The 27,262-nt window shown below is 42.5% G+C and overlaps 1 protein-coding gene across 2 annotated transcripts in view; it reads left to right on the forward strand.

Annotated features, from left to right (window-relative positions):
• cbfa2t2 (CBFA2/RUNX1 partner transcriptional co-repressor 2) overlaps positions 1-27,262 on the forward strand; it is a 52,247-nt gene that overhangs the window by 10,465 nt on the left and 14,520 nt on the right. Inside the window, exon 1 of one of the 2 annotated variants that reach the window (XM_084737729.1) lies at positions 11,684-12,117. The exons of the other annotated variant lie outside the window; for it this stretch is intronic. The gene's annotated coding sequence lies outside the window, so the exon portion shown is untranslated. Of the gene's footprint in view, positions 1-11,683; positions 12,118-27,262 lie in introns of those variants that run through there. 2 annotated transcript variants of the gene reach the window in all.

A 27,262-nucleotide genomic window follows, 5' to 3' on the forward strand; every position in this document is an offset into this window, starting at 1 on the left:
TAATATATGAGTTGCATTAGTGAGTAATGACTGGTGGAATAAGAAGGTAATCGTCTGTCCTCATAAGGTGACTCCCTCTATAAGAACCTAGAAATGATGTAATTGACATCTTTCAGTTTTGGACTGTAATTAATTCCCTATAAAAAAAAGGTGGCAAAGTCACAAATCTTTTACTGTCCAGCTGTGAACAATACAGTCCTGTTACTGACATAAAGCCTGTTGTACTGAGAGGAATGTCCAGTGTTTAGTTCCTCCTCACTGTATGTGTTACGTCTTTGTGTGTGGGCTTGTCCGAGCACACTCACGCACACTCCTTTAACACACAAGTTCGCCCAAACATGGAGTTGTTTATGAGAACTATTCATGTTTATGTGCCGACAATTGGGTGAGGCTGGCAGTGCGGAGCGAGTTCTGATCCGTGGTATCATTTTCTAATTAGCGAAATTGCTGCATTTCAGGATTCGGCTGCGAGTGCCATAGATGGATATCCCTGACAGCGCGTCTGGTACACAAGTTAAACAGGAGAGCGGCTGGAGAGACTTCGAAAAGTGCGTGGTTGTTGAATATCGTTTAAGAGAGGAGTTATTGGTGAGAAGGGTTTGGCGTCTGGCTATGCACTTGGCCTCCCTGTGTGGAAACTTTCGGAAGATGCAGCCAAGTGAGCGTGAGACCCACCGCTCATAAATTTTAAGCGCACATGCAGCCACTCTCTCTCATACCAACGCACACTCTCCCACTTTCCCTCTCACTCATAAACACACACTCATGCATGCATTTATTTCTCAGTTCCTTTATTTACTCATCTCTATTTGTCTCTGTCCTGCCTCTGCACACATACACTCGCTGGTTGCAGCCGAGGAGCAGCCGTGTGTCTCCCCTCTGTGTGCCGAATGTAATAGGAGATCTGAGGGTTTTCCGTGGGTGAGTAGGCGGGTCAGACCTTACTTAAACTAATGGCTCCCAGCAGTGTTGAATAGCCAGACACACTGGAGCCGAGGCCTGAGGTTTTGGAATGCCACTGCCGGCTCAATGCCTGCCTTTCATCGGCACCGAGTGAAGGAGAGAAAGAGAAAATAAGAGAAAGGAGGAGGGGAGGAGGAGGAGGAGGAGGAGGAGGAGGAGGAGGAGGAGGAGGAGAGAGGAAAATACGGGACCCATTTGTTTTGGGTGATATGAGGATGCCTGAAAAGGAGGGCACAATAGTCGTGGAGTGGAAAGACAGAGGAGGGGGGCAAGGGCAGGTCAGTGGACTGTAGGGAAAGAAGAGGTGGGGGGGGGCGTGTTTGGGCTGGTGGGATGTCAGGAGGGGGTAAAGTACCAGCCAGTGGTTGTTTTGTGTCATAGCACCGTGGGACCCCTCCTGACCAGCCACCCATTTGTTGTTAATGTCGTTGGGATGAGCCGTGAATGAGTCTTGAGGGAATCAATGTAGGCTTGAACTGAGGCCATGTCCAAACCAATGCAGATCATTTAAATGTTTTTTCCTTCTTTATGGCCTTCTGTCCAAACATGCATCTTATCAGAAATGGCCTAAAAAGTGAAGACATTTTAGACACACATATATATATAATGAAAATAATGTGATGACATGTGATGATCTTTCACAGATGTGGCTGGTGGGCTTTTGTCTGTCACAAATGTTGAGTATTAAGCCCATACAAACGCTGACTTGGCTTGACTCAGCGCATCAGCCCAACATGGCAGGGATTTGCAGCTCCATTGTAACAGGACTAGCTGCTTCAAGGTGTGTCTTTAACTGATGATACACTGTTCTTCTGTCAAGTGGCTGTAACGCAGTGGATGAACACATTTCATCTCCCCAGATTAAGTCCCCAGATATTTTATTTAAAAGCTTTATTATTAAGCACCAAAATCTAAAATTTTAGGTTTTGATCAGCAGTAACTTCACACAAATTCCTATGCATGTACATGAAACAGTAAAATCTCTGTATGTTTGTTCATTCCTTACAGAAGGTTCAACCTGAGCCACGCCATAAAATAAATATGACAATAACATCACATCCAGAAAGGATATACAGATATTTTATCAGCCGAGATGCAAAGTTCAGGTATCAGAATGGGTATCAGGAAGGAAAAAGTGGTATTGGAGCCAGTGGAATCTCTACCAACAACTATGTTTGGCTATTTTGAACCACATACTAAGTGATAACAGAAAGAGGCACAGAATTGGAAGCTTTGGCCTGAAAACATGTTTGTGAAATGGTTTATCCATCCAGCCACACTGCTTACCAGAACCATTTTGTGGTTTGCCAACTGCCATTTAAAGGATCTCTGTTGAGTTCTAGACCTCGAACAGTGCTATGGAGATGTTTTTCTCGATTAGTAGGTCCCTGTTTCATTTATCTCGTGCACACAAGACGGTAACACAGTACACAGTTTTACCAGTGGTGTCACATTAGTCCACTGATCAGCAGGTCGTGGTATCACGCCACAATATGTAGAAATGTGCCAGACAGGGTGAAAAAGATGGCAAGCTAGTAAACATCGATTTAAACTATGCTGGGTTTGAAACAGTTTCATGGGGAAGGAAATGCAGTCGTTTGTTAGACCCCAAGGACACACGCTATGCGTTTTCATGAGTAACAACATAATGTAAACACAAACTTTTGTTTGTTTAAAATGGCTCCACAAGGTTTCTTTAACTAAAAATGGTGCACGAGGAATAAATTTAAATGTTTTCTTTCTCTATGTCTCTGTTATTTGAGAACATTGAAGTAGAAGCAAAAGCGTGTGTGGGTGGGAGGGTGATGTTCTGGGAATCTCATCCTTTCCCTCCCTGCATCCTCCAGTACTACTCTTTAAATTTCACCGCCAAGAACCAACACATACAGTAAAATCTGTTTTTTGTTCCTATGACCGATCACTTATCAGACCCTGCAGACAGAGAGAAAATAGTCCGCGCTTTAGCCTTGATTACTACCGAGAAGCTTCTTCATTATCTCTAACTGTGTTTTGTTTTTGTTTTTTGTTTTTTTTACAGTAAATGGTCCTCCAGACAGACATGGACCTGGAAAATGACGTGTCCCTATTAGATAAATGTGCAGTGGAAAATGTGGCCATGCAAGATCAGACAGGGAAATCTTCGGCTGCATCAGATTAGCGAACATCAGGAGTCTGACCAGTGATGAGATGGAGGGAAAGCGGGGAAGGAGAGGGAGGGAGCCATGCTGGTAAAATGGTTAGAGAGAAGGGGCGGGGGCAGCAATGGAGAGGCTTGGTGGGAAAAATAGCAACAACATGAATAATTAACCAAAAAAGACATTTTATCTGATAGCCAGAAAAAGCAGAAAGACATCTGAGTGTGTAACAATTTATTAAGGGACCCTGGCAAGAGAAATCAATGTTCTTTGGCTATTGTTAAGCATTCGCAGGTTTTGGAAGAGCTATATTTGGCTCTGTGTCTGGTATGCTTGACTCAAGTCGACTCTTACTGGCAGCTAGTTAGCCATTTCAGCAATCTGGTTAGTTGTTCAATCTAGCAATGCAGCAGTTCAACCCATTTGCTGTGGTTTCTTCTTATTTTTCAGCTGTGCATTTTGTTTTTTGTCCCCCACAAGCAAAAGATCACAGGCTGCTGAAACAGACAACTGTTAAAACAGATTCACAGAGATGTTAGAATCCTAGCTTGTTTGTTAGGGTTATTTTTTTGCTTTTTTGAATGACTATTTCTGTCCTCGCTTGAGATGTGATGGTACTTACAGTGCTGTACTTATGATATGATTTATAACGTGATCCTCCACTCATGCTTGTTTGCTTCTGATTGTAATAAGTGGGGCTGTGCCGAGTCAAACAGTGCAGCTCTGATTGCATTTCCATTACCACCTTTAAGATGCTGAGCTATATCGAGTTGCACCTAGATGTGTGTGCGTGTGTGTGTGCAGGAAAGCAGAGAGAAAGCTGTGTGTTCAGGTTCAGAACTTTTGTAGCTTCTAACTGAATGTCTGTGGTTTTAAGTTTAGTTTTTCTCATGTGTTGCTGTTTGTACTTCCATGCGTCTGCTGTATTTTACTGTTTGCTTTCAGCTGTAGAGGAGTCACTGCTACTGCTAACGAAAACCGATCATGTCCTGCTTCATAATAAAAGCTTTCAGATCACAAAATAACAGGGGACTTTTATTGTGAAGAATATGTAGAAAATAAAATGTGGTTTTTAGAACGGTTTTAGAGCAGCCCAAGAAAAGATGAGTATATATAGTTCAAACTTGAGTAAACTCCACTGTGCTGGGCTGACGCATAAGTCAAACCAAGTCAAGTCAAGCAGTACATGCGTCTGTAAAAGGAGCAAAAGACTCGTAGAAGTTACTGATGTCACTGGTTACAAGCCTTCATTGCCTCCACTCAAAAGGGGTGAAAATTAGTGTGTCCGCCCAGGTGTCATGTTTTACATCACTGCTGATTGGAGCTGGAGCCAATAAAAACCCCAAACTACATCAGAATCATTTGACCTGGGAGTGAATGCTGATTGTACCCTTTCTTATTTAAGACAAAAGACAGATGTTAGTAGGGTTTTTGTCCAATGTAAAAGGGGTTGATTGTAGCTTTACTATCACTTAAATTGTCTTATTTGGCTTCTTTCTGCAATAATTGTATTAGTTTAGCTGCTCAGGACACCACTGACCAGCAAGCAATTTAACATGCCACAAGTGAACAAGATAAGCAATGACACATATGTCTGAACAAAGACTGAATGTGGCCAGAGCTGATATAGACACAAAAAGCAAACAGATGGATATTCTATTTGATATTATTTCCAAACGTGTCCAGATATAGGTGGATTCTTTCTAGAAGCCTATCACAGACTCCGTCTCGGAGTCAGTAAAGGAATCTGTTAAGTATGAAGGCAAACAAAAAACTTTACTACATAATTACATAAAACAGTATGAAGTCTTGAGGATCTAGAGGACATTGTAGACACCTTAGAAGAGCAGAAGTAGCAGTAGTAGTTGTGACTTATATTGCAATATTTGTCTGAGATTGGTGTGTCAGGGACCTATAGAGATATCCTGGCAAGTAAAGTTGAGGCTGGTGGGAGTCTGGCCAGAACTGTCCTGGCTCTCTTTCCAGAATCACGTTGTATGATGTCAGACAAGCTTGATAACTTGTAAGGTCACATTCACATCACAGACACATGCGCCACATGCACACAGGATCTCACAAAGATTGACTTAACACAGTGTGAAGAGGGAAAGCTTCTGACTGCAGGAAGCTGTGGCTGGGGAAGGAAAACAAAGCGGCAGCATCGTTTTTTTTTTTTTGTTTTTTTTAAATGAAACGTATGAAAATCGCTGTCATCATTTCACACTGATTTGGCAGCAACTCCCCCAGTGAAATCCCATCTCTCGGATTACCCTTTCAAACTCCTCAGTGAGTGCTGAGAACAAAATGCTCTCACCATGTGTGAGTTGCATTGCCTTATGAGGATGATTGCAGTTGCACACTGTGTGTTGGAGGCTGAGTTTCTGTTTTCTTCAACACCCAGCGGTGCTGATGTGGCCTGTTGCCCGAGAGACCTTGTTTTGTCAGAGGATATCTCACGTTTCAAAATTCTGTCTTGATGTTTTCTACGACTGCTGATCAAACTATTAACCACAGTTTGGGATGTCCATATGAGATCAGGGTCATGGGTATTCAGTTCAGTATTCAGAGGTAGGGGCAGATTGAGAAGTCCTGTGTAGCCTGGGAACCAGACAAACCTGAAAGTTCATGTTTAATTTGCTCTGGCAGAGACATCTGGCCATCCTCCCGTTTACAGTGATTTCCACCCATTCTGGCTCTTGTCGGGCCAACCGCAACCATTTATTTAATATGGGGTGAGTTGGATACGATGACTGACCGAGGAGCCTCACTGGTCTAGATTTGAAACATCACATGTCAGTGACATCACCCATTTCCAGCACAATATGCCAAGCTCACAAAATTCAAATCAAACTGTCAAAGTAGACAGTGCTTATCGAATGTGAATCAAGATTCTGCTACTATATTGCCAATCTTTCACCCCAAATGTTTTCAGATACATGTTGTAGTGTACTGTTCAGCTGAAATTTTACAAAGTGCGTCACTAGTCGGCTTTTTTTTTGCTTGAAACAGGACCAAGGACTGTACCAACTTGCATGTGATGCTCAGTGCTACGTCACATGTTTTGTTGCTCTGATAGGTTGTAGGTCTGTCTAATTGTGTCCAGATGTATTTTGGTCTAGGAAGTAAGAAGTGAACTGAGAGATGTGAATAAGTCTGGCAAAGTCTTTTTGTCTGTGGTAAAAAAAAAACAAAAAACAGTGGGTTCCTCATTCAGTGGACCAGTGGGCAGAGTGGAAAATCTGGAAATGCATGATGTTACCCAACCAAATATTTGCATGCACACATAGCAAACAAGAAACCTTGAAGCATGTACCTTCTATCATTATGCTAATTTAATTTTTTCCTTCTGCTGTTGTGATTCACTTTCTAAAGTTGTGCAGTCTGTGCAGTATCTATCATCCATCCTAGAGCATTTAGTAAGCCTTTAAACCTACAGGTAAACCTGTGGCAACATGCCTACATCTGTAGAGCCCCTTGTTGTTGCTTTGCTGTGTTGTTGTTGTTGGTGTGAAAGCCCAGCTATCCAGACTTAATTAGCCTTTTATTCAAATTGAGGTTAGCCATTAGTCCCCTTTTACAGTCTCCCATTACCAGCACATGCACCACTTCTGTGTGTCTGTCATGCAACTATAGGCAGGCTGCATCGGCATCTATTGTCATGATAATGACACCTTAGAAAGACCTGTTTTCACAAGAGACACACATGTGCATCCAGTGTGTTAAAGGCGAATTAATGGAGCTTGTGATCAATTACAAATTTGGTTTCTTGGTGCATGAAATGTCATATCGGTGAGGCCACAATACCTTTTACTGACCTCTATGAAATAAAACATTGAATGAGACTGAGCAATACTTTGAAAATGTCTTTAAGACAGATTTTACGCAACTGACATACTGGGAAAAGCAATGCAAATGAATGTAAAGGGAAGCCTACACACAATACATTGAACATTTATGTTCTTCTTCTCAAAGTTTCTGCTTTAAATGCACGAACACTGACTTTAGCGATTCCTATCTCATTCGCTCAATCACCAACTCTTAAAATCCCTTGTTCCCTCTTTTCCTCCTCCTCCTCCCTTTTTTTCTGTCCTCTCTAAAAAATGCTGTTTACTTTTTCTAAAAGTGGAAGTTTGGCGAGGGAGCGTGTGAACAGAAACAGATGCTGCATACTCTCTTGCTCTGTCGCTCTTTATCTCACACACATACACACAATGGCAAACAGCTGCGTGAGGCTTGAGCAGCTACAGTAGGAAGCCATACAGTATGCACACACACACGGCAGCAAGCTGACTTTCCATTACAAACAGGCTATAGCACACAGTATGCTTCTTGTTTGGGAACTTTTTAATCCCTAAACATAAGCAGAATGTGTAAAAGTGAAGGCCAACTTTATTGTGACATACGCAACCATAGAAAATACAATTATACTCGCAGATTGAGTCTCTGCATTTGGGCAGGCGCTGTGAAGTGCCCAGAACCAGCTTTAGTTCTGCAGCTTGTTCAGTGGTACTGATCTAGCATACATGTTTGTGATGGTGGGAGAAACGGGAGCACCCGGAGGAAACCCACACAAGCACAGGGAGAAGATTTAAACTCAACAAAGTCTACAAAGTTTGAGTAGTATTGACCAATCATATTTGAGCAGACTTTGGCTGCATGCAGGTAAACAGTCCCTATGGAGAGCAAAAGAGGCAGAACACGCTGACTGAAATTCAATCTCAAAACCCACTGACCAACATCTGACAACGATTTAGCTTTTTATCAGCTTTTTAAAATTTGTCTGCGTTTATATGCAGATGTCTGTCTATAGAGAACAGCCTCCATCTCAGGTTCCTCGTTTCTCCATTCTCGGGGCTCAAGATACTAATCAAAGTGTGAGAAAAGGCTGGTGCATGGAAAATGAGGTCTTGGCCGGACAAGAGCTATTTGGATATCCACTGGCTACACCAGAAGCCTCGACACATCGGCCATTTCAGAGATCGGATCCATTTTGAAAGGAGGAGTGCTGCTGGGTACGCTGCTTCAGGTAATGGTGAGGAAATGATATACGATGCAGGAAGTTCAGTTGGAGTAACAGATTAAATGCCTTTAAAGGCTCTGTAGACGTCAAAACACAGCACAACGCCCCGCACAGCTCTGTTCAGACTGACTTCAGCTGTCTCATTCATTTGAATGGAGCTGGTCTATCGATGCAGCAGTGGGCGCAAGAAAGTTGAATCAGGCTCAACTTTTGCTGTAATACAACACAACATTGTACAGCAGGACACTACTTTGTTACTTTGTAACATGAACGCTGGATTTCTAATGTTTATCTCACAATCAGTCTCAGTCCCACAACAAATGTTAGGTAAACAGCAGAAATACAGCGCAAGTAATCTACCAGGAATGTGTGTTTGCATGTATTTAATCAGCTAACTAAGTGCTTTGCCAGGTTAACGTTTCCTTGCAACAAAGTTTGAGCCTGGTTCAGCTTTTTTTGTGAGACAAACCTGCGTTGACACCTCAGATATGTTGACTGGCTCTGTCAAAATGAATAAGGAGGCTGTGTTTTTTCACAGAGCTCAAGTCGGTCTGAGAAGGCTAACCACTCCAAAAAGTTTTATGGATGATGCAATGTGCAGCCTTGTACAGTTTATCCACCCTGGAGTGTGTTGTGGTAGTGATGAATCGTGGGAATGACAATTTCTTTTGAGAAAAACTCACCCCACACTCACGTTGTTGTGGTTAGTTGTGTCACTTAGTGCTTAAGCCATTATCTGATTGACTGATTAGTCTTTCAACACAATTTTGGTCACCAATTATTTGTTGGACTGTCTCAAAAGTTCTTCTTTTCTAAATGTAATCAGTGTTGCTTAGACAAAGTTGGCTGTCTGAAGAAATCACTTTGGGCTCTGTGCTAATTTTTGACCATATTTTGACAGACGGAATAAACAATGGAGAATAGTTTTCATTAATGGATCATGAAAATAAATTAGTTGCGATCTTACTGCTGTTGATCAAACGCTGATTAGTTTTGTGCTACTTAAACGAACGTGACAGCTGGTGGTACAGAATTTTATGAGATTGGGGTACTTAAGGAAAAACTGTTGACTGAATTTGGTCCTCTGTCAAAATTATATTGCTTATCTAATTGAGTTTATTAAATAAGAAATTGAAGGAAGTGCCTGTTTTATATTGGGGATTTTTGTGCAGACATTTTTATTTTTAGTAAAGGTAAATTCATAATTTGGCTTAGATTTGGGCTGTCATTGAGGTGTATCTTGATCTTGCAGCCTGTGATGGAGAAAATGACAAAGCACGCTCACTAATCTGCCACCTGCGTCATTACACCTGGGTTTCAGTTTAAGTCTGCCAGTAGCCTTTTGTCCATCAGTGGTGTCGGTTGCAGCTCGCCACCTACCTTTTTGCTACAATAGCATGTGGGTTACAGTATGTAGCTTCAGATGCAAGGCCTTCCTCATTTCTCCATCTTTTCCACCCCCTCCCTCTGTCCCTCTCTCGCAGCCACCTGGCCCTGCCTCTGAGCCTGCTGGCTGACCAGATGCACCCTGAATAAAAGCAGGCCTACACGGAGAGAGGAGGGGAGATAGAGGTTATTATGAGTGATTATTCAGTCAGATCTATTTTTCAACCACAGACAGAAATATGATAACCTGCAATAAGCCTTTTGGTCATTGCTTTAGTGTGGATTTTACCTGCATACCTTATAGCCGTTTCAATAGATTAAGTTGCCATTCGGATGTGTGCATTTGTGCAAAGAGAAAGAGCAGCACCTTCTCTTAATGAACTGCTTGTGTTTATCTGACAGCATTTGCTTGTTTGTTTATGCAGCCAAGTGTCTGTGGATTCTCGCACGTTGATCATGTTCTCTCAATTGTCACTTGTTCTAATTAAAACCAGATTAATGCCTTATTTACTGCAGGCTTAGAATGAACTTAGCACCATCCTCTGTACTTTTCTCGAAGTGAACTGGAGCAGGGGAATAATGGGCAGGAGTGAATGAAGCGCGCCGGCTGCCCAGTCTCAGCCGGGCTCCATTATCTTAACCTGCATTGTGTCTCTACGGCAGCAGCCACTTGTGCGTGAGACATAAATCAGACAGTGATTTAAGTTTAACTCAGTGAAGATGGAGCGCAGAGAGTAGAAGAGGAGAGAAGAATTACTCATTCATGTTCCTCAAGTGTCCCCCAATGGGCTGGCTGGGGGCTGAGCCAGCCGCATTAAGGAGCTGAGACAATAGAGGGCATCAATGAAAGAGCATCGAAGGAGGAGGGGGGCAGTTATACTCTGGGAAATAAAGGTGCTAACTAGACCCATGTAGGGTTATTCAGCTTGTACCTGCAGGGGAACCCTTTTTGGTTCTGGTTGGAACCTGGAGCTGGTTGAGGGGGTTCTACATAGAGCCAAACATAAAAGGTTATACCTAGAACCATCTGTGAAAGGTTCCACCCAGAACCCCCTACAAGAGGTTCTACAGAGAACCTCTATATGATGCAATGGTTCCCTGAACCCTCAATGGGGGTTCTGTCCAGAAACCTTTCACCTTTTGATGGAGCTAACAAGAATCTACCCAGGGGGCTTTGCCAAAAAACCTTTTATATTCCAAAGGTTTCATCTAGAACCCACACAGGGGGTTCTACTGAGAACTCTTTTCTGTACCAAGGGTTTCATCTAGAACCCACCCAGGACCCAGGGGTTTTTCCGGAAAACCCTTTTATATTCCAAAAGTTTCATTTAGAACACATCAAAGGGGTATCTAAAAATACCCTTTCACAAGTGTTTCATCTAGAACTCTCTTGTCTTCTGAGAGTTCTACAAAGAACCACATTATATTCTACAGCTGAGGCTAAAACACAAGAACACAAGTAAAATGAACTGTTAGGGGGTTCCAGGTACGTCTATATTTAAAAATACAATTTAAAATACAGGTAAACATTTGAATATTTGAGGATGAGGATCATTTAACGCTCATGCCTTCAGCAATCCTCGAAGAACTTTCTTCCCAAAAGGGTTCTTAAGGAATCACTTAGTCTTGTAAAGAACCTTCGAAGAACCCTCTCTGCAAGAAAGCAAGTGGTTCTGTGTACAACTTCAGGCCTTAAGGAGGAACCAATGTGGAACCCTTATTTGTAAGAGTGCAGAGTATAAAAACATTTTAAAGGGAGATCTCCTCTTCTCTTGAAGGGGTTGGGGGGTGGTGGTAGGGAGTGGGGTTGCATCGGACCCTCACCCTCCCCACACACACACACACATGCAGATGCACACATACACACACTTTTGTCTCACTTGGCACGGCCTCTTGTTTAGCCTTTAGGTGCCAAAGCAATTAGTTATGTTAATTGCAGGGGCCATTGCCGGTGAATGCAGGTTGAATGGAGCCAGTCAGCAGTGGATGATTGGCCGGGATCCATGGGGGAATGGGTGGGGAGGGAGGGAGTGAGGGTGGAAGGAGGGGGGGGGGGGGGTGTCCTGGGTTGGGGGGTTGTGACGTCGGCAGAGCACCCGGCCCATGAAAACAGAGGAGAGGACAGTGTGTGGGAAAACAGGGGAGGAGCCAGAGCCGAAAGAGAGAGATTGAGAGGGTGGGAGGCTCAGAGCTTGAGAGAGCGATCGCAGGAGAGGACGTGAATTCAATGAGAGAGACAGAAAGAGAGTTAAAGAAGATAAGAACAACAGTGGAAGGAGATAAGCGTGAGGGAGACAGTGAGAGTGATAGACAGAGCCTCACATGAGAGAAAGATAAACAAGGACAGAAAGTAAAAGAGAGAGATAGTGAGTGTGTAGTGCAGCGTTTGCGCTGGTCTGCTCGGTTATCTGTCTCCATCTGGGTGCCATCTGTGTCTCTGGCTCTGGCCTTCGCCACACTGGAGCTCACATATGTGGGAATGCAAACACATGCCTGACATATGAAGGCGTGGAGTCAGAGAAAGAGACAAAAAGGAAAGGATAAGAAAGCAGAAGCCCGCCACTGCAGCTGACTTTCTCAAAGGACTGAAGAGTGGACTCTACTAGAGTGGAGGTAGGAGAGAAAAGTGGAATTTCTGGGGGTATTTTCACCAAAAAGGCGACATTTATCTCTATTGGTGTGAGTCAGTGAGTGTGTCTGCTTTTGAAAACAGTACATTTATGTGTGTGTGTGTGTGTGTGCGTGCGTGTGTGTGTTCCATCCTAATTCCCAGAGCTGCTCTGTACTGTACAGATGGTGCCTCATCCTTTCCTCTTTATCTCTTCATCTCTTCATCCTTGTCCACTGAGGCAGGAGGAGGGAAGGAGGGATGAGTTTGTCTGTCTGCTTCCTTTACCACTGCACAAAAACTTCTGCTGCCATATGGACTAAATACTTGCTGCTTATAGGAGCCTCTTGTGGTTGAGGGTTAGAAAATTATGGTGATTTTCTCAAGTGCTTTTGAGCTGATGTTCAGTTTTGAGGAGGAATTTCTCAGAGCAACTGCATGGAAGTAGTCCAGATATCTCCGTTTGTTTCTATATTTGTTTATTTACATATATATAGAAAATACAGTATGTAAGAGTTACAAGGGAAAGGGAATAAGAATCACCCGGTAACCCTCCTGGGGCCTGCAAAGTGTCTCCAGAGAGCAATCACAGTTAATAACTACATTAACACACAACTTAGACGTATCCATTAGTAAATTTAAACATAGTAAATGTCCAGCGTAATTTTTGTTGGATGCTATGGCGATCTCAGATTTGATGTTTTCATCATTTTCCAGAAAACTTTTCTCACATCTTTAGTGAGCAAAAAAAAGCAGCTATACTAGATAATTTCCACTGGTGGCAAATGGGAGAAAGGTAGAATCTTACCTGTATGCAGGGCTGAAAATCGCAATGTGGCCTGCTGCCAGTTTCAAATTGCGGGAAGTGCAACATTTGTTAAAGGCAAAATGTCCTAAATATCCTCGTCTATGGACGTGAGAAAATCACATCACAATCGTTTTGATGTTTTCCAGTGAAAATGAGAATAATGATGTAAAAAATTCTCATTTCTTCAGATATCATATCACAATATCAGCAAAATCTTACAGAATTCTTATGTGTAGTGGCCACATACGACTTCAACTAACAATTATTTGCGTTATCGATTTATCTGTCGGTCATTTCCTTAATTAATTGATCAGTTGTTTGGTCCATGAAATGTCAGAAAAGGGAGAAAAAAATATTGGTCAGTGTTTCCCCAAAGCCCAAGGTGATGTCCTCAAATGTCTCTCAGTTGTCATTTACTCAGATAGTAATCCGTTTTTCCACATGGCAAGCAGAGCAGAAGAAAATAGGTAAAGAAGACGTGTGCATCATCTGTTGTACAGTATCCCAGACATATGGGAAGAGGAGGGGAACTGCTGTGTCTGTCTTTCACGCTGTGCCTACATGTTATACAACACTGACATCAGTGGGAGCGTGGATCCCGACAGAGTGCAAATGTCACATTGTTGTAGCATGGATATTTTGTATAAGTTATTGTAATGTTTTGTGATATGGGTAACTCACGGGAGAAAGTGTGTTTGTATTGTGGTGCATGGAGGGAGGTGTGTGAGACTGACGCAGACGGAGAAAAGGCAGAGAGACCTGGCTAGTGTCATACTAGTCCAGGCCAGTCCATCAGGGAGATAGGAGAGACTAACTGTCAGCTGCACAGTCTCAAACCAGAGACCCCTGTCTGGTCTGCTGGACACTGTCACACTCCTGACAGCAGGCACTGTTCTGGATCTGTGTGAGTCTCTGTGTTTGTGCAGAGATCAAGAATCAGTTTATTTTATTCAGAAATTTTATTTTACCTCCATTCATTCCTGATTTGTCCTGGATTTATGTGGCCTTGATCGTACAATTGATAAGTGTATGCTCGAGTCTAAGGAAGTGAGTGTGTCTGTGTGCATGTGTGCACCAGGTGTCTTGCAGACATTGTGTCTGCTAAAGCACAACTTTGCTTGTCTCATAGCTTTTTTTCCCCCCTTCTTTTCGACCTCACTTCCAGCTGTGAGTTTCTCTTCTGAAAGTGTAGTAATAAATGGAGAAGCAGACCACCGTGACCCCTGCTCACCATGCTATTATCTGAAGAATTCATCTACAGAATACCCCCGTTTTTCAACACACATGCACTCACACACACACAGAATAGAGCAGCTGCCTCAAGAGTTTGATGCAGGAAGTGCTCTATTAGTTCCAGTGGCGAGGGCTGTGATATCTGGCCCCAGGGGTTCAATGAGAGGTTGTGTGTTTGAATGTGTGCACTCGCCTATGTGTTTGTGTGCGTGTGCGGACATGAAAGGGTTAGGTAATTTACTCAACAAAAACCGCTCAGTCACTACAAGTAGCGCTCTGAAAGATTGTTTCATCACGGGAGAACGTCTCCTGACTGTGTAAATGGCCCTCTGTTTGTGTTTGTGCAGATGCATATCAGTGTCAACGAGCATCTAACCACCTGTGTTCCCCGATCTCTCCTATTGGAACCCCATTGACATTGTGTGGGAGATCCTCTCCTTGTGCTAAGTGCATGAGTCAGGGGTCTCTTGCATGGGTCTAGTGACCCTTCACTGGCCTGAGAGACATGCTTAGTGACCCAAGACAAGACCTTTATTTACTGGGCTGGTGTGGTCTGAGAGGGAAGAGTATCAATACATGCTTAAAAGGCTGTAAAATGACCTCAGTTGAATTCCTCATCCTCATTCCTCATTGAGATTAATTATCCGTGTAAATAAAAGAATAATAAATGACATACGAATTCATTGGTGCAAAAAATGTAATCTGTGATATAGTAATAATTCAAGGACTTTTCATGTAGGTGGCATAAAGAATATGGAAAAATTAAGTGAGCCCTGAAGGCTGCATTAAAGCTATAATACATAACATTTTCACAATAAAATTACTAAAATGCTAGACATATGTTATATATTGTGTTGAGCAGTGTACTTACATTTTACCAAATGTTTACAACTTTGTTCAAAAGCAGAGAAATCCACAATTTATTAAAGGTAACAATGTGTTTACTGCTAGCCATAGCTAGCTTGCTGCTATAACTTCCAGGAAAACAGGATATGCCAGACTGAAGAAGGAAGTCGGTCTTTTGTTGTGGTTTCAATGTGAGAGAGACTCCTTACTCACATATTGTATGCTTTTCAATTTTTTTTTAACAAAATAAGTTTAAAACACTGCCACAAAAATACAGCTGCTAACATGTTAGCTAACAAGCTAGTTCAACTTGCTTCACTTGACATTTGTCCAATCCAGCTCATATAAGCTAAAACAAAAGCTTATATTTTGTCTTATATTGGTTTGCCTGAGCTTATGGCTGAAAATGGCTGCCTTCACTTTTGTAGTTGGGGTTGCATGTGGTTTAGAGAATCAAAACAATTAGGTAAGGCATACATCTGTACAGAGGAACAGATGGTGTACAGAGTGTGTTCAGTAATACTATTCTAGCTGTACGTAAGGGAGCCTTCAAGATAAATTCTCCAATACTTAACCAAGGAGGCACAGATAAACAGAAGCAACACTGACATATTGTGATGGGATGGATTTAAACTTGTGTAACTTTCTTGGAAAAGCTTTTTCCAGAATAAACCCAAGAGGCAGAAGTTGATACCCAAGAGGACTTGCAAGAGCAAAAAAAAAAAAAAATGTGTGTTTGCTTGTGTTGTTGGGTTTGTGGGTGGACAAGAAATGGGTGGTGCAGCCTCTCTTCATGAATTGTCTGTCATAGTCATTATTTTTTCTCCTTCTCTTCCCTCCTTTCCCTCGTTCTCAGTTCTGAGGAAGTATGGACAAAAACGGGCGTATCTTCACCAACAAAAGACAAAAATATGTCAAGACATATAACAACGAAAGTTTTATTGATATTCCCTTGTGTGCACTCACGAAAAATTCGGAAACACAGGTATCTGTTTCTCCACATTGACCCAGAAATACACTGTGTTCTTAAACTTGTGCTCTCAAACCCATACAGTGTGTGCACACATAGTGATAACGCTCATCAAAACACCCTTCTGCCCACACGTTTGCAAACATACGCTCATCCTCCACAGCTATCTCTCTGTCTCATTCTGCTCATTGTTTTGAGCACAGCTGGCCTCTTTGTTTTACTTATCTGTCTCTCTCAGCGGCTGTTGAGCTCTGGTCTTTTATACAGCTGGGCTAAGCTTGCCCACAGCTCTGTTTATGGACTCTATGGAGCGTACACCTACTGCTCAGCCTTGATTCACTACATTCCCAAAACCTGAGGGTAACAGATTAGTCATCTGTATGCTTGGGGAGAGGATAATGTCTTTGTTTTTACTACAATACAGTGGCGTGTAATTGTTTTTAGTTCTTCATGGGCCTTGCCTTTGTCTTCAGAGATATGACTCTACGGTGGGCTTCACAGCATGTTTTTGAAAGCCTGATCAGGAAAATGCAAACATTGTAAACCTTGACATACCCTGTGACATGACAGAAAATATTAGGTTCAGCGACGCATGGCTGAAAGGGCTGTGTAAAGTAAAATTTTCCAGTCGGCCGTCAGCACAGAAATCAACAATTGCCGATATATTCGCACAGTTGTCTTAATTCCCCCGGAGTTTCATCTGAGAGATGTGTGCAAGCACAGCAGCGAGTAAACCACAAAACTACAACCTTACAACTATTTTCTTTATTAAATGGAGAAATGAGCATACACCTTCTGAAACCAAGGCTCTTGCTTATACTGAGCTATGACTAATTTAATTGCCTTGTTAACTCATCTTAAAACATATTTCATTCGATCTGGACAGAAAAATTAAATGGTTTGGTCAAGATAAATCCTTAATTCACTGTGAAATATTCTGGCTCCGTGTTACTTTTCTCCTACTAGTTCTTCGGAAAAATGAATTAGCAAAATAAAATGACAAAAGTCCCGACAAAAGATGACTCCCCAAAAAACAACCGACGATGGACTTAGCCAGTTGCCATATCCATCCACTCGCCCACCCTAATGGCTAAGTATCGAAGCAAAGTTAAGTTTTTCTCATTGTCTCAAAACTGAGAGGGAAGATTTCCAAAGTAACTTGTGTACATCCTTCAACCAGCATGTTTGCTGTCATGAGACTCTGACCCTCTACCTCTTAGTCACTCTGAAGAAATGTCAGTGAAATGCCTCAAACGTAGAAGTAAAGTTCCTGGGGTGAATCTTGACACAAGTAAAACTGAGTCATTACACCAGTGCTCTCAGCCTGGGTTAAGAAAGGCAGTGTGAAATGTCCTCAGCGTGGCCTGTGGTGATAGCAACATCTGGTTGGACCTGAGCCCAGGCCGTTCGGCTGTTGAGGCCCCTGACACCTGGTCTGAAACAGGCCGGTCTTAATGTTTGCTTTGTTTTCTCATGTCTAGAGCTCGTATTTTGTTTTATGGACTACCGTAACTTACGACTTCAGAGTGTGTGCCTGCGTATGCGCGTCTACGAAGTGGTCCGAAGCTTGGGGGAAAAACAGTGTTTTGCCTGGCTTACAGCTAGGTTCAGCTGATTGTCTGGGTTTGTAATGTATAGGAGCCACCCAGTCTTAATCCTCCAGACACACATGATGATATATGTCTTCAGTGTGTGTCAGAGGAGCTTCCATAAGTCTGTTCTGACATCATGTGATTTGTTTTTCAGCCTGAGAATAAACATGCATGGGGGAAAAAAAAATAAGGACAACACAACTTAATTTTAATGCTGTTCTGCTTCCATAAAGCTGGTTGTTTTTCACTTTGCAGTCTTGGGTTTAAAGCCTTGTGATGATTGATGGGCAGGCAAACCAATTAGTTACGGAGAGGTGAGAAGGGTTGTAACCAGATAGGCAGATAATCTACTGGCCTGGGAGAAGGGGAGCTGGTGTGAGAGAGTCTGTGTGTGTGTGTGTGTGTGTGTGTGTGTAGCTTTTGTAGTCTGAGGTCATGATTGACAGATTCAAATTGTCCCTGTTATGTCACAATTGTTATTTGTGTGGGTGTGTGTGGGTGTGTGTGTGTGCATGTGCCTCAGGCAGGCCATTTCACAGGTGTGTGTGTGTGTTACTTCAGGGATAACTGTCCTCCCTCCGCTCAGCTGATGACAAATCCAACACCTGGTAAATGGGGCCAACAGACACACACACACACACACACACACACACACACACACACACACACACACACACACAATGACACACATCCACTTCCAGCTCTATCCCTCGTGGCCCAGCTGTGTGTGACGCAGCCGCGTGTCTGTGTTGTGCTACTCTGAATAATAACACACATTCATTTGACCCAGTGACAACAGTCTGTAACTCAGTACAAATTTGACCACATGTGTGTCAGCTTGCAACAGTATAAGATTTTCACGGTACGAAATCCATGTCCGACAATATCACAGTGTACAGTATCACACAATTATTATCAGTGTCGGCTGTAATATATAACCATGTCTGAATTATCTATAAAATGTTTGACTTAACTCGTGCTAACGTTTACTCCAGCCATGGGCCTTTTTGCTTGCTAATACGTTTTAAATGGAAATTGAGTTGTGAACTGGAAGGTGCTGCTGTTAATGTTAAAGAACTTTTCCTCCCACTTTGCTACTTTATAATTGGCACTGGTGTCACAGTGGAGGAAAAGTAAACTCCAAAATCATTAATCCACATTTTACCCTCCAGCCTGTGGTGCTGTACAGGTTGTTTTGGTTAGAGTTGCTGAGTTTTGGAGATGCCTGCCTTCTCTTTATTGTAATGGAGCTAAATGGCCTGTGGTGCTCGAAGTGCCTCGCTGAGAGCAGGTTTATGTAGAGACTATTTTCTGTCTACTGAATTACACCTGCCAGCTGCATCTGTGTGTAGAAGGGAGCGCGTATCTGCTCATTGACGAGCAGTTGAAGCTCAGCCAAGGAAGACGCCACTAATGTTTAAATCCTGTACCGTCTCTAACACGATCCTCTCATCCGTGAGTAGATGCACACTTCCTTCTGTGCTGTGATTCATGTAACGGACAGTAGAACAGAAACTGCCTAACAAGGTCTGTGTCTTTAGTAAGCGTGTCATGATTTCTGTAAGGAGACATTTTTTTGGCACTTTGAGCACCGCAAGCCAAGTACCATCTATTTATATTTGAGAGAGGGTAAACCCCAAAATTCTGGGGTAAACTGTCCCTTCAAATTTCAGTCCTCATCGATACAGTGATCAGGTTTGAAGAGTTCCCAACTCTGAAATCGCAGAAGCAATGAAACACACTCAGATGAATTATCTCTGACTGAGTGTTTTGGAATCTTTGTAAATCCCATCCAGTATATTCTCCTCGCTCTTCTCCCTGCGGTCTGACCTCATGTACACGTGGACACTGTCCGCTCTCGCCATCCAACCTCTGCCAAACCTCCTCTCCTTCCTCTCCCTCCTCTGCTTCCAGCATCACATCACCGTGCCTCTTTTTACTGCTCATTCTTAGTTTTTATGGACGACGTCTGTCTGCCTTTGCCGTCCCCGCTTTCGTTTTCTCGCTCTGCCACTAAATACATTTCCATCTGTGGGTTCCCTTTTTTCACTATGTGGCACGCTGGATTACAGCAGTGTTATTGTAATTATCTCGCTGAGTGACGAGGTTATGCGAGGGCTTCTCTCACCGTCATGAGTTCACTTAAGGAACACATCTGTACCTCTTCTCCTGTGTGCATGAAAGACACACGCATGTCTTCTGTCTCTCTGTCCCTTCAGTCTCTGTTTCTCCAAAGGTATCCCTCCTTCCACTCCATCTTTCCTCTCGCTTTCCCCCCTTACTGTCAACCTTGCCACCTCCCCGTCTCTCCCCTCCCTACTAGCAGAGTGAGGAGCAGAGTGTTGACATTGGGTTTTGTCCAAATATGTAGTCTACGGGGCTGGAAGGTGGTAATGAGAGCCAAGAAAAACAGCCTGGCTCTGAGTCTGACAACTAGACTTGTCTTTCAGATGAAACCAAATGAAAACAGTATTTTCTATCCTCGTTATTCCCTCCCTCCCATCCTCCATCCCTCCTCATGTGCATCCCTCCTCCTGCCGCCCTGGCGCCTCTAATTTACAGACTCATTTCTAATCCCTGTCTGTGCTTGTTTTGACACTCTTGTGCGGTCTGTAAAGGTGTTACAAATTTCTTTTCAGTGTACCAGAGTGAGAAAAATTAGACCTAAAAATTGCTTTTTTGGTTTAATTTATTGTTACCTACAGTAGACGGTGTTTGGCATGTCCCCTGTTTGGAGAAGCAGCAGGATTAACGGTGTAGGAAGCTAAATAATGTACTGCTGTGGACAGGGTCAGCAAAAAACGTATTTGAGCCACCTAAAAAAATCAATATCAGTTTAAGTTTATGTTATATTTAAAATATTTTCACTACTTTTCCTTGCAATCAGAAAAATCAGCAATCTTACCTCACAGAACGCAGGAGTCGCTGGTCTATCGCTTAGTTTCTTAGTGTCACTATATGGTATTTAAAACACTATAGTCACACAATAACACAAAGAAACTAACAGATCAAGGCAGGATTTTTCCAACCGAGTCTTGTTAGTTTGGAGAAAGCAACATTTGACTTGTGTAAATTCAGTTTCCTGTCACAAAGGCTGTCTGAAATAAAGTGGGGAAAATATTCCTACACCGGTACTCCTGCTGCTTCTCCAAACTGGGTGCCTTCAAATAATCCAACCTCTCTTTTTAATACAGAACTTAATTTGAAAACTTAGTATGAAGGTATTTTTAAATCACCTCTATAAGCACAGATTTGTAGCATGTGCTTGTCGTTATATTGCAAACCATAAAACTATATTGTGAAAGGTACCCAGAAGTGTGGCAACAGTTGAGGAGGTGTCAGTCCCAAGAGAGCAATAAAGTGAATTAAATCGAGTGAAATAAGCAGAAGGGACACGCGTCTCCTTATTTTCAGAAATCTGACACCATATACACACCAGAAAGCCTCTAAAATACTCAAGTCCTTGAACCCGTTGTTTAGCTGAGGTTACAACAACAACCTGACACTGATAGAGACCATGCACTGTCGAATTATCTGCTTTGTAAGTGGATGTTGGTTGTGTGAGTGTTGGTGAATGCACCCTCTTCTTTGCTCTGTGTGTGTGTGTTTGTGTGTGTGTGTGTGTGTGTGTGTGTGGGTGGGTGGAGGTCAGGAGGGAGCGCAGGATAGAGGAACAGATGTGCGCTGTATTGTGGTGGTGTGCGTGGACGGACGGGGACCAGGTGCAGCCTTTGTCTCCCCGGCATTTAAGTCCACTCGCTTGCATTCAGCCGCCTCGTGCCTCCCCTCCCCTCCTCCCCTCCACATCCTCCTCCTTCCTCCTCTCCTTGGAGAGAAGGCAGAAATGTGTGTGTGTGTTTGTGTATGTGTGTGTGTGTGGAGGAGGGGGGCTGCTTTGGCTTAGTGGAGGAGGCTCCAGCAGTCCCTTCTGCACCCCCCCCCTCTCCTCCTCCTCCTCCTCCCTCACAGGTGACTGTTGGAGGTCCCAGCTGGCCAGCTCTTGGCCGATTAGATCCATATGGTACAGGACGAGCAGGAGGAGGAGGAGGAGGAGGAGGAGGCGGAGGAGAGAGAAGTGCCCATCAGTTGCATGGGTGCTTAGGGGGCTGTTAGCTTGTCCCTTTTTTGCCCTGAGCGTCAAGACGACTCCTCGATTGTCTTTTATCCTTTTCACTTAATGTATCACCCTTTTCACTCCGTACGTGTCTCACCGTTTGTTATTTTCACTCTGTGGTTTGTTTTGATATAATTCCCCCTAGTTAATTGCAGATCTATTGGTGTTATTTGAGGTGTTAGCTGCTAAAAATGTATGGATCGTTTTTGTTATGATCGTTGTTTGTTCTAAATAGGATGAGTTTTTGGATGGTAGAGATGTTTTATTGAGAGTTAAAAAGTTGATTTAGTTAATTTATGTGCACTCAGGGTCCAGTTACATGTTTAGTCGAGCAGAGTACAAAGATTAGAATCAGGCGGAGAAAGCTCGCCCCTGCCAAAAAGAGGAAAAGTAAGCTCTTTACTAGCTAGTTTACTACTTGTTAATTTTACATTTTAACTACTTTTATTTATTCTGGCCAGCTCTAATTGTGGCTTTTATTGTTTTAACTTTTTTTGCACCTTTTTAATCTTTAAGTTTCTTTTTCTTGTCTATAAGAGCTTTAATTAAATTTTATGCAGCTATATTTATAATATAGCTGCATAAAATGAGGACTCTATCACAAGTAAATTATAGGTTGAATGAATAAATGTGTTGACTTGTTAGCTGAAAAGTGCGCCACCAGAAAACAAAAAAGTTTTGTTTTCTTTTGTAATTTTTTAAAACACACAAAATGCAACAAGTAGACTATTTATGACAGCTTTTGAGTTGTTGCAAGGTATTTCTTTACTAAGCTAGGCTCATTCTCCTGTGTTTGTGTTAAGGTAGATTAAAATGCCCTATCCTTTAGTTCTCATGTAAGTCCCCGTAAGAAAACATGTAGCCTATACATGATATGATCACATCCCTGGTGTGAAATCAGCGTAAAAACAGTTGCTTGACTGAAATATTGTTGACTTGTTAGCTGTGAAGCAACCCACCAAAACAGCTAAGTTATCCTGAAGACCTTAAATTTAAGTTAAAAAAATCTAAACTGTCACAGTCGTGGTGACTCCTCTACTGTTGCGAGCTGTTTAAGGCTTGACTCAGATAGCTGTTTCGTGTTTATGTGTGCGTCTGTGAACATTAACATGCTTGTGCTCTGGGCCCACATAGTTGTAGCATTGCACATGCTCTCAATTGTCTTTTTGCTCACTGATAAATTACCCAGGCCTGTGTTACATCTTCTCTCACCTCATATACAATGACAGGACAGAGATAGGAGTGCAATCCTACATCACTTGCACACATGGGCCTCATGACTCACGGCTGCCACAGAGTTTAAACTCCAGAGCTTAATAAACTGCTAACTCTGAACACATTTATTTATATATCACATCAAATGTAATTTATTTGTACTGACTCAAAGTGGGTTATCCATCCCCACTTTGCACAAGGAGGTAAATTAATGTTCTCTGCGCTTTATTTGTCTTGTCATTTCCGACTTCATTATTTAATGGATTGCTTTCAGTCACAGTAGTGGCTCAGTGGGAATGGCCCTGCTCCGTTTCTCTCTGTCTGAGCCTCATTCTGAATCATCACCTGCAGAGACAGAGGCAATTAAAGCCGATTGAATGTTTTAATGCAGACGAGCGTCACCTGAAGCTGAACAAACAAGGAACACCTGGCTAGCAACAACAGCCATCATCACCACAGAAGCACATTAGTTTTCCATCCCTGCAATGACAACTGTTGTGGAAGGCAAATAAGTAAGCTCAGGTAATATACTGGATTATAAAATTTAATATGTAGATCATCTGTTTGAGATGAGAGGAGATAAGAGGAAGAACAGAAGCACAGAGCGGTATGAGCAGAATTTATAATTAGATTTTTCAATATCAGCCAATAATGTCTGAAGTATTTTATTTATTGTTTTATATTCATTATACACTGATCTGCTCACATCCAAATTCAAAGTGTTGTGTATGCATCATAGAATTTCCATGCACTCCTGTTGTTGTGTGTTGAGGAGCTTTATGTGCCTTGCCTTTGTTCCATTAGAGCGTTGATGACAGGTGGCATTTAGACAAACATCCTCCTCTAAGCTAACATTCACCTGAGTTAACATTGGACCACTTTGTGTGTGTGTGTGTGTGTGTGTGGGTGGGTGTGCGTGGGTGGGTGTGTGTTTTTGTGGCTGCTGTGACAGCTGCCTCCCCTGACAGTCCTGTGACTATATATGGTGGACTCAGGTGCTCGCAAGCCAGATGAAGTCATCCAGCTATGTACGCCGTTTTAATTGACAAGCAGAGGCAATTCTCTGTGGGCTGTCGGCGCTACATGCACACACACCTGATGTCTCCCACTTTGGCAATCATTACCTCCGGCACGGCTAACAACACAACATGCCGCGTCTTAAGATTGCATGAATGCAGCTGCAACCTAATTTCTCAGAATGTACAATAGGACGTGTACAATGTGTTTGTGTCTGGTGTGCATGTTAAAGGGATAGTGCAGATAATTTGAAATGGGGTCGTTTGAGGTACATATAGTCATTGTATTACATACAGTAGATGGCAGTCAGCATGTCCCCAGTTTGGAGAAGTACCAGGAGCCCTGGCCCTGTAGGAAGCTAAACGATGTGTTGTGTACCATCTAATGTACAAATATTAGAATAAGTATTATTTTCACTGCTACTGGACAGGCTTTTATGACGGGAAACCGCCTTTAAATAAGCCAAGTTATGCTCTCTCCAAACCAACCAGACTCAGTTGTAAAAATCAGGTCTATCCCTCCTTGATCTGTTAGTTTGTTTGTGTTTTTGTGTGACTTCGGTGAATCAAAAATACTTGATACACGATAAAAAAAAAAAAAAAAAAAACAACCAAAAGAGGCAGCAACTCCTGTGTTCTACAGGGTAAATTTGCTAATTTTTCCAGTGGAGTTTAGTTGGTTTGGAAAGAGCAATATTTGGCTTATTTAATGGCAGTTTATCTTTGGAAAAGGCTGTCTGATTGCAAAGTTAAAGCTGTGAAAATAATCTAAATACAGCATACACTTGAACTTATGTTGTTTTTTTTTAGGTGGTTAAAATAGATTTTGCCACTGTGAAATTTACCATCAACACCGATTGGACATTCCATATGAGAAGTGCTGAACTATCCCTTTAATATCCTGTGGCCTCTTGTAGACCTGTCAGTCAAACACAATAGGCCTACAAGAAGCTTTACAAGAGTGACAGTCAATTTGGACACAAAACTCCTCTTCACTGCCAGTGGAGAACTGTTGATGATGTGTCAACATGTCAACAAATTACTTGTGAATACATTTACAACTCTACTGTATAGCACACACTGAACGCCCAAATCCTCGCTCTTGTGTATATATAAAGTTGTTTACATGGTAACAGTGTTGACACTGGGGCCATATGCCCCGTCGATTCTGTTATTGAGATGTCAGTCTAATTTCCTGGCCATACGGATGGAGTGTGCGCAGCTTTGGAGCTGATGTGTGTGTGTGCGTGCTGCAGGCTGCTTCCTGCGGTGCACTGGCAGACCGTGTGTATGGTGGGTATGACAGTCCAAATGTCTGCATAGATCCCTCCTTCCTGCCCCCTATGTTGGTGAACAGGTGGAGTGATGGCAGGCAGGCCACGGGGCTGAGAAAGAATGAGCGAGAGAAAGAGGCAGAGAAAAAGAGGACTGCAAAACAGAAGGAAGAACAGTCAACACTGTATAATGAGTTGCAGACGTGACAGATGAGTTGCATTGGGCGGACTGAGAATGTGTGCAGATTGGCTCTAGGGAGGGCAGACAGGGTGGAGAGGTTTGTTGTCAAAATGATAGTTCAGCTAGGTTTCTTTTGTCTGTGCATGCTTATTCACCTTTTCTGAAGTGGGGTTGAATGAGTTACTTATCTGCAGGAGATGGTGGTCGGCACACTCCCAGTTTGACGAAGCAGCGGCAATGTACTGCCGTGGACAGGGTCAGCAATAGGGAGGTTAATGACTAATCATTAACTGATTAATTGCTGTGAAGTATTTAAACATATTAATTAGTAGTCTAGACATGGCAGTAATTGTGATCCATTTGACATTGTTTTGTCTCGCATATTCATTTGTTGAATAAGAAAACTTAAATCCGAACCTAGAATGAGAATACAACAAGAAAAAATGAGAAAAATGGACAAAAATGTGTATCTAATTAATTATTAATAATTAATTGATTAATAGATCGTTAATGCTTTTAAATTTGCAACACCAGACAGCAACAAAACATCTTTTAGTCATGTAAAAACAGCCCAGGTTTAAGTGTATGCTACAGGAAAGTGTTGTATATTTTTTGTGTGATTGTGTGACTTGGTGTTTTAAAGGGTTAGTTCGGCTTCACCAAAGTCACACAATAACACAAACAAACTTACAAATCAAGGCAGCAGGAGACCAGCAACTCTTGAGTTCTGCATGGTAAAATTACTGTTTTTGCCAATGGAGTCTGCTCATTTTGGATAGAGTTATGTTTGGCTTATATGACAACAAGGTAAAGCAGTGAAAATACTCAAAATATAGCAGACCACCTCTACTGTAGGTAATACACTGACTATGATTAATACCTCATACAATCTTACTTTAAAAAAAAACTTTATCTTTTATGCATTGATTTCTGTATGTTTTTACATATTTTCGTACTGCAAAATGCTTTTTATTGGTTCAATAGGTGTTATTCCTCCTTTTGAGATCTCTTGAGTTACCCACTGATGGCTTAAAGCTTGCATCTTAAGCCTTTATAAACTGGGACCCTGTGGCTCAAGGCCGTGCAGAGTTCATAGCTGTAAAAAAAGATATAAAGGGCACCATTGAAGCCAAAGCCCTAAAACCATGAATCCACATTTAAAAAGCTGCTCTCTGCTGACCCATGACCTGCGGGACCATGCTTGTCTATTAATCGTTCATTCTCAAGGCAGTTTAGAAAAGTCTGATCCACTCTAAATGGAGACGGGACCCGGCCTTCATGGATCTCCAGGAGACAAAGACGGCTTCTGATCCCACATCTCCCCACCATCACACGCCCATTTCACTTTCTCCATGCCCCCTTATCTGGTGGTCTCATTCAACAGCAATAGCATATTGAGAAGTGGCGTTTAACATTCAAAAGCTTTGCCGATCTTGTTAGTAAAGCGTGAAATAACCTCGTCCCTTTCTCTCTCTGTCTCTCATTTTTTTTCTCCCCCCCCCTCACCCCATTTACTGGGGAGCTCAATGAGGGGGCATTCTTCTCCCACACAATAGGCTTCTTCAGCATTTCTTCTGTTATTGATCTGAATAGTTGGGAGTGAGGGCCTAAACTTTAGACATCTGGCTCTTTGATGGGGGGGTGCGAGGGGGCAGGGTGGTTGATGCCCTGGCAGTATGTGTTGTATGATGTGAAGTGGGTTGATGGGGGTGGGCATTTTTGTTTTCTTTTGTGGCCATAGACCTAAAGATTTTGCATTGACTTAAACCATTGAGCCACTAAAGTGGTCTTTTTATTTGCTTGTTTATTCGTGTGGACACTTTCAGGAGTTGAAGTCCTTCATTTCATTTTGTGTTTTTCAATGTAACGGTTAACTTTTAACTTGTCGAGTGAGACACTTT

Source organism: Lutjanus erythropterus, chromosome 2 (genome assembly GCF_056507025.1).
Source record: "Lutjanus erythropterus isolate fLutEry1 chromosome 2, fLutEry1.hap2, whole genome shotgun sequence".
Taxonomy (NCBI): domain Eukaryota; kingdom Metazoa; phylum Chordata; class Actinopteri; order Lutjaniformes; family Lutjanidae; genus Lutjanus; species Lutjanus erythropterus.